Source organism: Trachypithecus francoisi, unplaced genomic scaffold (assembly GCF_009764315.1).
Source record: "Trachypithecus francoisi isolate TF-2019V2 unplaced genomic scaffold, Tfra_2.0 Contig00671, whole genome shotgun sequence".
NCBI lineage: Eukaryota > Metazoa > Chordata > Mammalia > Primates > Cercopithecidae > Trachypithecus > Trachypithecus francoisi.
In genome coordinates, this window is record NW_022680811.1 from 26,969 (window position 1) to 38,254 (window position 11,286).

The window sequence follows — 11,286 nt, forward strand, 5'->3', positions numbered from 1 at the left end:
TTTCTAACAGCTCCTTTGTGATGTGAGCATTCATCTCATAGAGGTAAAGCTTCCATTGAGAGAGAAGTTTGGCATCACTGTCTCTGTGGTGTCTGAGAAGAGATATTTGGGAGTGCATGGAAGTCAATGGTGGAAAAGGAAATATCCTCAGATAAAAACTAGAAGGCAGGTTTCTAAGAAATATCTTTTTGTTGGGTGAATTCATCACACAGAGTTACATGATTCTTTTCGAGGATCAGTCTGTTCACACTGTTTTTGGGGAATCTGAGAAAGGATTTTTTGGATGGCAAGGAAGTCTATGGTGACATAGGAAATATCCTCTGATAAAAACTAGAAAGAAAGTTTCTGAGAAAGTTCTTTGTGATGTGTGAATTCATCTCACAGAGTTACACCTTTCTTTCATGGAGCAGTTTGCTAACACTGTCTTTGTGGAATCTGCAAATGGACATTAGGGAGTGCATGGTAGTCCATAGTGAAAAAAGAAATATCCTCAGATAAAAACTAGAATGAAGCTTTCTGAGAAATTGCTTTGTAATTTGTGAATTCATCTCACAGAGGTACATGATACTTTTCATGGAGCAGTTTGACAACACTGTTTTTGGGAAATCTGAGAAGCGATATTTTGGATCTCATTGAAGTCTATGGTGACAAAGGAAATATCCTCCTATAAAAACTAGAAAGAAGCTTTCTAAGAAACTGCTTTGAGATGTGTTAATTTTTTTGAAGGAAAATTGTATTTTAAATATTTTTATGTACAGAAAACTCAACAGTGTACATTAACCCAGCTTAGTGGCAAGTCTTTAGCCTTTGCCTTTTCGAGCTTGGCGATATGAGCCACAGACTTGGGACCCAGGACATTGCTGCCCCAGTGATGGCGTATCTCATCGTATCTGTCATTGTAATTGATCCTGATAGCTTCCACCAGCTTAGCCAAAGCGCCTTTGTCTTCTGAGTTCACCTGTGTGAAGGTGACAGTGGTGTAGGTCTTCCTGTGGACTAGACAGCCAAGTCTGGCCTTCCCCTTGATAATGCAGTAAGGGACCCCATTTTAAGACACAGGGCAGCCAAGAAGACAACCAGCTCGATGGGATCCACGTCATGTGCAATCACCCCCTGCTGAGCTTTCTTGTTCTCCACCAAGGTGGTGACAGTGTTAACTCCTGCTCGAAGGACAGGTGGTCTCTTAATGGGGACATCCCCTTTGCCAGCAGCTTTCTCCTCGGCCCAGGCCAACAGCCTCTGCTTCTTCTCTTGCTTTGTCTCTGGTCTGTACTTGTGGGCCAGCTTAAGCAACTGAGTAGCTGTTTGGTGGTCCAAGGCCTGAGTGAACTGGTTAATAGCAGGAGGCACTTTCAGCCATTTATAGAGGATGGCTCTCTGCCACTGCAACCTGATATAGCGAGGCCATTTCACAAAGCGGGTGAGGTCTCTTTTGGGCTGGATGTCCTGTCCAATGCCAAAATTCTTAGGTCTTTTCTCAAACAGGGGATTCACCACTTTATTGGCCTCCTGCTTTTTCACGACAGCAGAGCCCAGAGCCACCTTCTTTCCCTTGGCCTTCTTTCCTTTCGGCATCTTGGGTGGTGGGAGGAGAAAAAAACGAGATGTATTAATTTATCTCACAGCATGACATGATTCTTTTCATGGGTCAGTCTGTTAGCACTGTTGTTGGGGAAACTGAGAAAGGATATTTTGGATTTCATAGAATCCTATTGTGACAAAGGAATTATCCTCAGATAAAAAATAGATGGAAGGTTTCTGAGAAAGTCCTTTGTGATCTGTGAATTCATCTCACAGAGATAGAAGTTTCTTTTCATGGAGATGTTTGCTAACCCTGTTTTCATGGAATCTGCAAAGGAATATTGGGAGCGCATTGAGTTCTATAGTAAAAAAAAATATCCTCAGATAAAAACTAGAATGAAGGTTTCTGAGAAACTGCTTTGAGATGTGTGAATTTATCTCACAGAGATACACTTTTCTTTTCATCAAGTAGTCTGCTAACACTGTTTTCTTGGTATCTGCAATGGGATATTTTGGACTGCATTGAAGCTTATGGTGACAAAGGAAGTATCTTTATATAAAAACTATAAAGAAGCTTTCTGAGAAACCACCTTGTGAGGTGCTAATTCATCTCACAGTGTTACACGATTCTTTTCATAGATCAGCTTGGTAGAAACGTTTTTGGGGAAACTAAGAAGGGATATTTTGGTTTGCATTGAAGCCTATGCTGACTAAGGAAACATCCTCAGATAAAAACTAGAAAGAAGCTTTCTGAGAAAGTTCTTTGTGATGTGTGAATTCATCTCACAGAGTTACACCTTTCTTTTCATGTAGTAGTTTGCTAATATTATTTTCATGGAATCTGCAAAGGAATATTTGTGAGCACATAAAGACTTATAGTGAAAATGGAAATATCTTCAGATAAAAACTAGAAGGAAGCTTTCTGAGAAACTTCGTTGTGATGTGGGAAATCATCTCAGAGAGTTCCACCTTGGTTTTCATGGATCAGTTTGTTAACGCTGTTTTCACGGAAACTGCATACAGATATTTCGGAGCATATTGCAGCCTATAGAGAAAAAGAAAATATCCTCAGATAAAAACTAGAAAGAAGCTTCCTGAAAAACTGCATTGTGAGGTTTGAATTCATCTCATAGTGCTACACCATTCTTTTCATTGAGCAGTTAGATAACACTTTTTTCGTGGAATCATCAATAGGATATTTTGTAGCACATTGAAGCTTATGGTGACAAACAAAATATCCACAGATAAAAAACAAAAATAAGGTTTCTGAGAAACTGCTTTGTGTTGGTCAGTTCATCTCACAGAGTTACACTGTTGCTTTCATTGAACAGTTTGCTAACACTGTTTTCTTTTAATCTGCAATGGGATATTTTGGAGCACATTGAAGCTTGTGATGACAAAGAAAATATCCTCAGACAAAAACTAGAAAGAAGCTTCCTGAGAAACTGCTTAGTGATTTGTGAATTCATCTCACAGAGTTACACTACCTTTTCATGGAGTCGTTTGGTAGCACTGTTTTTGGGGAATATGAGAAGGGATATTTTGGATGGCATTGAAGCCTAAGTTGACTAAGGAAATATCCTCAGATAAAAACTGGAAAGAAGCTTTCTGAGAAAGTTCTTTGTGATGTGTGAATTAATCTCATAGAGGTACACTTTTATTTTCATGGAGTAGTTTACTAACAGTTTTCTTGGAGTCTGCAAAGGGATATTTGTGAGTGCATTGAGGCTTGTAGTGAAAAAGCAAATCTCCTTGTTCTAAAACGAGAAAGAAGCTTTCTGAGAGAGTGCTTAGTGATGTGTGAATTCAACTCACAGAGTTACACTGTTATTTTCCTTGAGCAGTTTGCTAACACTGTTTTCTTGGATTCTGCATTCACATATTTTGGAGCACGTTGAGGACTGCTGTTATAAATTAAATATCCACAGACAAAAACTAGAAAGAAACTTTCTGAGAAACTCCTTTGTGGTCTGTGAATTCATGTCACAGAGATACACGATGCTTTCAATGGATCAGTTTGATAACACGGTTTTTGTGGAATCTGAGAAGGGATATTTGGATCACTTTGAAGCTTATGGTGACAAAGGAAATATCCTGAGATAAAAATTAGAAAGAAGTTTTCTGAGAAAGTACTTTGTGATGTGTGAATTCATCTCAGAGAGTTACACCTTTCTTTTCACGGAGCAGTTTGCTAACACTGTTTTCAAGGAATCTGCGTAGGGATATTGGGAGCACTTTGAGGGCTATGGTGAAAAAGGAAATATCCACAGATTAAATACAGAAAGAAGCTTTCTGAGAAACTGTTTTGTGATGGGTAAATTCACCTCATAGATCTACACTGTTTTTTTCTTTGAATCTTTTGATAACTCTGTTTTAGTGGAATCTGCAAAAGGATATTTCTGAGTGCATTGAAGACTATGGTGACAAAGGAATATCCCCATAGATAAAACAAAAAGAAGATGTCTGAGAAACTACTTTATGATGTTTGAATTCAATGCACAGAGCTGTACCATTCTTTCATTGAACAGTTTGATAACACTTTTCTCATGGAATCTGAAATAGTATATTTGGGAGCACATTGAAGCCTACGGTGAAAAGGGAAATGTCCTCGGACAAAAAGGGAGAAGAAGGTTTCTGAGAAACTTCTTTGTGTTGTATATTTCACAGAGTTACACTATTCTTTTCATTGAGCAGTTTGCTAACACTGCTTTCTTTTAATCTGCAATGGCATTTTTCGTGGCACATTGATGTCTATGGTGACAAAGGAAATATCCTCAGACAAAAACTAAAAGAAGCTTTCTGAAAAAGATATTGGTGATGTGTGAATTCATCTCACAGAGAAACACCTTTCTTGTCATGGACCAGATTGCTAACACAGTTTTCTTGGAATCTGCAAAGGAATATTTACTAGCCAATGAGGCCTCTAGTGAAAAAGGAAATATCCTCATAGAAAAATGAGAAATAAGCTTTCTGAGAAACTACTTAGTGATATGTGAATTCAACTCACAGAGTTACTCTATTCTCTTCATTGAGCATTTTGCTGTCACTGTTTTCTTGGAATCTGCAATGGCATATTTCAGAACACACTGAAGCCTACTGTTAAAAAGTAAATATCCTCAGACAAAAACCAGAAAGAAGTTTTTTGAGAAACTGCTTTGTGATTTGTGAATTCATCCCACAGAGTTACATGATCTTTTCATGGGACAGTTTGTTAGCACTGTTTTTGGGGAATCTGAGAAAGGATATTGTGGTTTGCATTGATGACTATGGTGACAAAGGAAATTTCCTCAGATAACAACTAGAAAGAAGCGTTCTGAGAAACTGCATTGTGATGTGTGAAAGCAACTCACAGAGTTACACTTTTCTCTTCAGCGATCAGTTTGCTAACACAGTTTTTGTGGAATATGCAAAGAGATATTTGGGAGCACACTGAGGCCTATGGTGAAAAAGAAAATATCCTCAGATTAAAACCAGAAAGAAACTTTCTGAGAAACTTCTTTGTGATGTATGTATTCATCTCAAAGAGTTACATTGTTGTTTTCATTGAGCAGTTTGCTAACACTGTTTTCTAGGAATCTGCAATGGGATACTTTGGAGCACATTGAAGCTTATGATGAAAAAGAAAATACATTCATACAAAAACTAGAAAGAAGCTTTCTGAGAAACTGCTTTGTGATGTGTTAATTCATCTCCCAGAGTTACACAATTCTTTTCAAGGAGCAGTATGGTAGCACTGATTTTGGCAAATCTGAGAGAGGATATTTTGGATCTCATCAAAGCCTATGGTGACAAAGTAAATATCCTCAGATAAAAACAAAATATAAACTTTCTGAAAAAGTTCCTTGTCATGTGTAAATTCATCTCACAGAGGTACTTCTTTCCTTTCATGGAGAAGTTTGTGTACACGGTTTTGTGGAATCTGCAAAGAGATATTTGGGAGTGCTTTGAGGCCTATGTTGACAAAGGAAAATCCTCATATAAAAAGTAGAAAGAAGCTTTCCAAGAAACTGCTTTGTGATGTGTGAATTCATCTCATAGAGTTACACCATTCTATTCATTGAGCAGATCGATAACACTCTTTTCATGGAATCTGCACAGGGATATTTGGGACCACATTAAGGGCTATAGTGAAAAACAGAATATCTTCACATAAAAGCAGAGAGAAGTTTTCTGAGAAACTGCATGGTGGTGTGTGAATTCATCTACAGATTTACACTGTTCATTTCATTGAGTAGTTTGTTAATACTGTTTTCTTGGAATCTGCAATGGGCTATTTTGCAGTGCATTGAAGTTTTTTGTGACAAAGGAAGTATGCTCACATAAAAACTAGAAAGATGCTGTCTGAGAAACCGTTTTGTAAAGTGTTAACTCATCTCACAGAGTTACACGATTCTGTTCATGGATCAGTTTGGCAGCACTGTTTTTTGGAAATCTGAGAAGGTATATTTGGATCGCATTGAAGCCCATGGTGACAAAGCAAATATCCTCAGGTAAAAACTACAAGGAAACTTTCTGAGAAAGTTATTTGTGATGTGTGATTTCATCTCACAGAGTTACACCTTTCTTTTCATGGAGCAGTTCACTAACACTGTTTTCATGGAATCTGCAAATGGATATTTGGGAGCACATCGAGGCCTATGGTGAAAAGGTAAATATCCTCAGATAAAAACGAGAAAGAAGCATTCTGAGAAACTGCTTTGGGATGTGATTTCATTTCATAGAGTTACACCATTCTTTTCATTGAGCAATGAGCTAACACTGTTTTTGTGGAATCTCCAAAGGGATATTTTGGAGCGCATTGAAGTCTCTGGTGAGAAAGGAAATATCCTCAGATAAAAACTGGAAAGCTTTCTGAGAAACTGCTTTGTGATGTGAATTTTTCTCAAAGAGTTACAACGTTCTTTTCATTGAGCATTTTGCTAACACCGTTTTCATGGCGTACGCAATAGGATATTTTGGAGCGCATTGAGACATATGGTGACAAAGGAAATATCCTTCCTTAGACAAAAACTAGAAAGAAGCTCTCTCAGAAACCACTTTGTAATTTGTGAATTCATCTCACAGTTTTACAATTTCCTTTCATGGAGCAGTTTGTTAGCACTCTTTTTGGGGAATCTGAGAAGGGATGTTTTGGATAGCACTGAAGCCTATGGTGACAAAGGAAAAACTCAGATAAAACCGGATAGAACCTTTCTGAGAAACTGCTTTGTAAAGTGTGACTTCATCTCACAGAGATTTACACTTTTCTTTTCATGGATCAGTTTGCTAACACTGTTTCTTTGGAATCCACAATGGGATATTTCGGAGCACATTGAAGTTTATGGTGACAATGGAAATATTCTCATATAAAAACAGAAATAAACATTCTCAGAAACCACTTTGTGATGTGTTAACTCCGCTCACTGAATTACAGGATCTTTTTCATGGATCCGTTTGGTAGCAGTGTTTTTGGCAAATCTGCGAAGTGATATTTTGCCGCGCATCAAAGCCTATGGTGAGAAAGAAAATTTCCTCCGACAAAAACTAGAAAGAAGCTTTCTGAGAAAGTTCTCTGTGATGTGTGAATTCATCTCACAGAGTTACACCTTTTTTTGCACACAGGAGTTTGCTAACACTGCTTTAGTGGAATCTGCAAAGGGATATTTGGGAGTGCATTGAATATTATAGTAAAAAAGAAAACACCCTCTTATATTAACTAGAAAGAAGCTTTCTGAGGAACTCCTTTGTGATGTGTGAATGCATCTCACTGACTTACACGATTCTTTTTATGGAGCAGCTTGGTAGCACTGTATTTGGGGAATCTGAGAAGGGATATTTTGGATTACCTTGAAGTCTATGGTGACAAAGCAAATATCTTCAGATTAAAAACTAGAAAGAAGCTTTCTGAGAAAATTCTTTGTCATGTGTGAATTCATCTCAAGAGTTACACATTTCCTTTCATGGAGCAGTTTGCTAACACTGTTTTCGTGGAATCTGCAAAGGGATATTTGGGAGAGCATGGAAGTCAATGGTGGAAAAGAAAATATCCTGAGAGAAAAACTAGAAAGAATCTTTCTGAGAAATTTCTTTGTTTTGGGTGAATTCATCACACAGAGTTACACCTTTGTTTTCTTTGAGCAGCTTCGTGGCACTATTTTTATGGCATCTGCAGAGTCATATTCGGGGCTCCTAGAGGCTTATGGTTAAAAAGTAAATACCTTCAGGTAAAAACTGGAGAAAAACTTTTCGAGAAACAGTTTTGTGATGTATGTGTTCATCTCATATAGTTTAACCTTTTTTTTTTGATGAAGCAATTCACCATCACTGTTTTTGTGGTACCTGAGAGGAGTTATTTAGGAGTGCATTGAAGCCTTTGGTGACAAAGGGAATATCGTGAGATAACAATCAAGAAGAAGCTTTCTGTGAAACTGCTTTGTGATGTGTGAATTCATCTCACAGAGTTTTACCATTCTTTTCATTGAGAAGTTAGCTAACAATTTTTTCTATTTATCTGCAATGGGATATTCGAGAGTGCATTGAGGAATATGGTGAAAAAGGAAATATCCTCAGATAAAAACTAGAAAAATGTTTTCTGAGAAACGTCTTTGTGATATGTGAATTCATCTCCCAGAGTCACACGATTCTTTTCATGGATCAGTTTGGTAGCACTGTTTTAGGGGAATCTGAGAAGGGATATTTTGGAATGAGTTGAAGCCTATGGTGACAAAGGAAATATCCTCAGATGTATACTTGAAAGAAGCTTTCTGAGAAACTTCTCTTTGTAGAGTGTGAATTCATCCTACAAAGTTACACCATTCTTTAATTGATCAGCTTGCTAACACTCTTTCTTCGAATCTGCAAAGGTACATTGGAGTGCATTGAGACCTATGGTGAAAAGAAAATAATCTCAGATAAAAAGTAGAAAGAGGAGGCTTAAGTAGGTAAACAAAGCCGCTGGGAAGCTCGAACTGGGTGGAACTCACAGCAGCTCAAGGAAGCCTGCCTGTCTCTGTTGACTCTACCTCTGCTGACAGCGCACAGCTGCAGTCCAATAGGGGAAGCGCGGGGGCCAGTGCAGATGCCAACGACTCTGTCTGACAGCTTTGGGGAGAGCCGTGGATCTCCTAACGCGGAGGTTGAGATCTGAGAACGGACAGACTGCCTGCTCTGGTGGGTCCCTGACCCCAGTAGCCTAGCTGGGAGACATCCCCCACTAGGGGCAGTCTGACACCCACACACTCACAGGGTGGAGTCACCCCTGAGAGGAAACTTCCAAAGAAGAATCAGACAGGTACACTCGGTGTTCAGCAATATTCTATCTTCAGCAACCTCTGCTGCTGATACCCAGGCAAACAGGGTCTGCAGTGGGCCTCAAGCAATCTCCAACAGACCTATAGCTGAGGGTTTCTGTGTCAGAGGAAAACTATCAAACAGGAAGGACACTTATACCAAAACCCAATCAGTACGTCACCATCATCAAAGACCAGAGACAGATAAAACCACAAAGATGGGGAAGAAGCAGGGCAGAAAAGCTGGAAATTCGAAAAATAAGAGCGCATTTCCCCCTGCAAAGGAGCACAGCCCATCGCCAGCAACGGATCAAAGCTGGTCAGAGAATGACTTTGACGAGATGAGAGAAGAAGGCTTCAGTGCATCAAACCTCTCAGAGCTAAAGGAGGAATTACGTACCCAGCGCAAAGAAACTAAAAATCTTGAAAAAAGAGTGGAAGAATTGACAGCCAGACTAATTAATGCAGAGAAGATCATAAACGAAATGACAGAGATGAAAACCATGACACGAGAAATACGAGACAAATGCACAAGCTTCAGTAACCGACTTGATCAACTGGAAGAAAGAGTATCAGCGATTGAGGATCAAATGAATGAAATGAAGTGAGAAGAGAAACCAAAAGAAAAAAGAAGAAAAAGAAATGAACAAAGCCTACAAGAAGTATGGGATTATGTAAAAAGACCAAATCTACGTCTGATTGGGGTGCCTGAAAGTGAGGGGAAAATGGAACCAAGTTGGAAAACACTCTTCAGGATATCATCCAGGAGAACTTCCCCAACTAGTAGGGCAGGCCAACATTCAAATTCAGGAAATACAGAACGCCACAAAGATACTCCTCGAGAAGAGCAACTCCAAGACACATAATTGCCAGATTCACCAAAGTTGAAATGAAGGAAAAAATCTTAAGGGCAGCCAGAGAGAAAGGTCGGGTTACCCACAAAGGAAGCCCATCAGAATAACAGCAGATCTCTCCAGAAACTCTACAAGCCAGAAGAGAGTGGGGGCCAATATTCAACGTTCTTAAAGAAAAGATTTTCAACCGAGAATTTCATATCCAGCCAAACTAAGTTTCATCAGTGAAGGAGAAATAAAATCCTTTACAGATAAGCAAATGCTTAGAGATTTTGTCACCACCAGGCCTGCCTTAAAAGAGACCCTGAAGGAAGCCCTAAACATGGAAAGGAACAACCGGTACCAGCCATTGCAAAACATGCCAAAATGTAAAGACCATTGAGGCTAGGAAGAAACTGCATCAACTAACGAGCAAAATAACCAGTTAATATCATATAATGACAGGATCAAGTTCACACATAAATATTAACCTTAATGTCAATGGACTAAATGCTCCAATTAAAAGACACAGACTGGCCAACTGGATAAAGAGTCAAGACCCATCAATCTGCTGTATTCAGGAGACCCATCTCACATGCAGAGACATACATAGGCTCAAAATAAAGGGATGGAGGAAGATCTATCAAGAAAATGGGGAACAAAAAAAAGCAGAGGTTGCAATCCTAGTCTCTGATAAAACACTTTAAACCATCAAAGATCAAAAGAGACAAAGAAGGCCATTACATACTGGTAAAGGGATCAATTCAACAGGAAGAGCTAACTATCCTAAATATATATGCACCCAATACAGGAGCATGCAGATTCATAAAGCAAGTCCTTAGAGACCTAGAAAAAGACTTAGACTCCCATACAATAATAATGGGAGACTTCACTCCACTGTCAACATTAGACAGATCAACGATACAGAAAGTTAACAAGGATATCCAGGAATTGAACTCATCTCTGCACCAAGCGGACCTAATAGACATCTATAGAACTCTCCACCCCAAATCAACAGAATATACATTCTTCTCAGGACGACATCGCACTTATTCCAAAATTGACCACATAATTGGAAGTAAAGCCCTCCGCAGCAAATGTACAAGAACAGAAATTATAACAAACTGTCTCTCAGACCACAGTGCAATCAAACTAGAACTCAGGACTAAGAAACTCAATCAAACAGCTCACTACATGGAAACTGAACAACCTGCTCCTGAATGACTACTGGGTACATAACGAAATGAAAGCAGAAATAAAGATGTTCTTTGAAACCAATGAGAACAAAGATACAACATACTAGAATCTCTGGGACACATTTAAAGCAGTGTGTAGAGGGAAATTTATAGCACTAAATGCCCACAAGAGAAAGCAGGAAAGATCTAAAATCGACACCCTAACATCACAATTAAAAGAACTAGAGAGGCAAGAGCAAACACATTCAAAAGCTAGCAAAAGGCAAGAAATAACTAAGATCAGAGCAGAACTGAAGGAGATAGAGTCACAAGAAACCCTCCAAAAAATCAATGAATCCAGGAGTTGGTTTTTTGAAAAGATCAATAAAATTGACAGACCGCTAGCAAGAATAATAAAGAAGAAAAGAGAGAGAATCAAATAGACGCAATAAAAAATGATAAAGGGGATATCACCACTGACCCCACAGA

General features: G+C 38.8%; 1 pseudogene; it reads right to left on the minus strand.

Moving 5' to 3' along the window:
* Window positions 1–763: 763 nt before the first annotated feature.
* LOC117087610 lies at window positions 764–1,593 on the minus strand (annotated as a pseudogene).
* Between the last annotated feature and the right edge of the window lie 9,693 nt (window positions 1,594–11,286).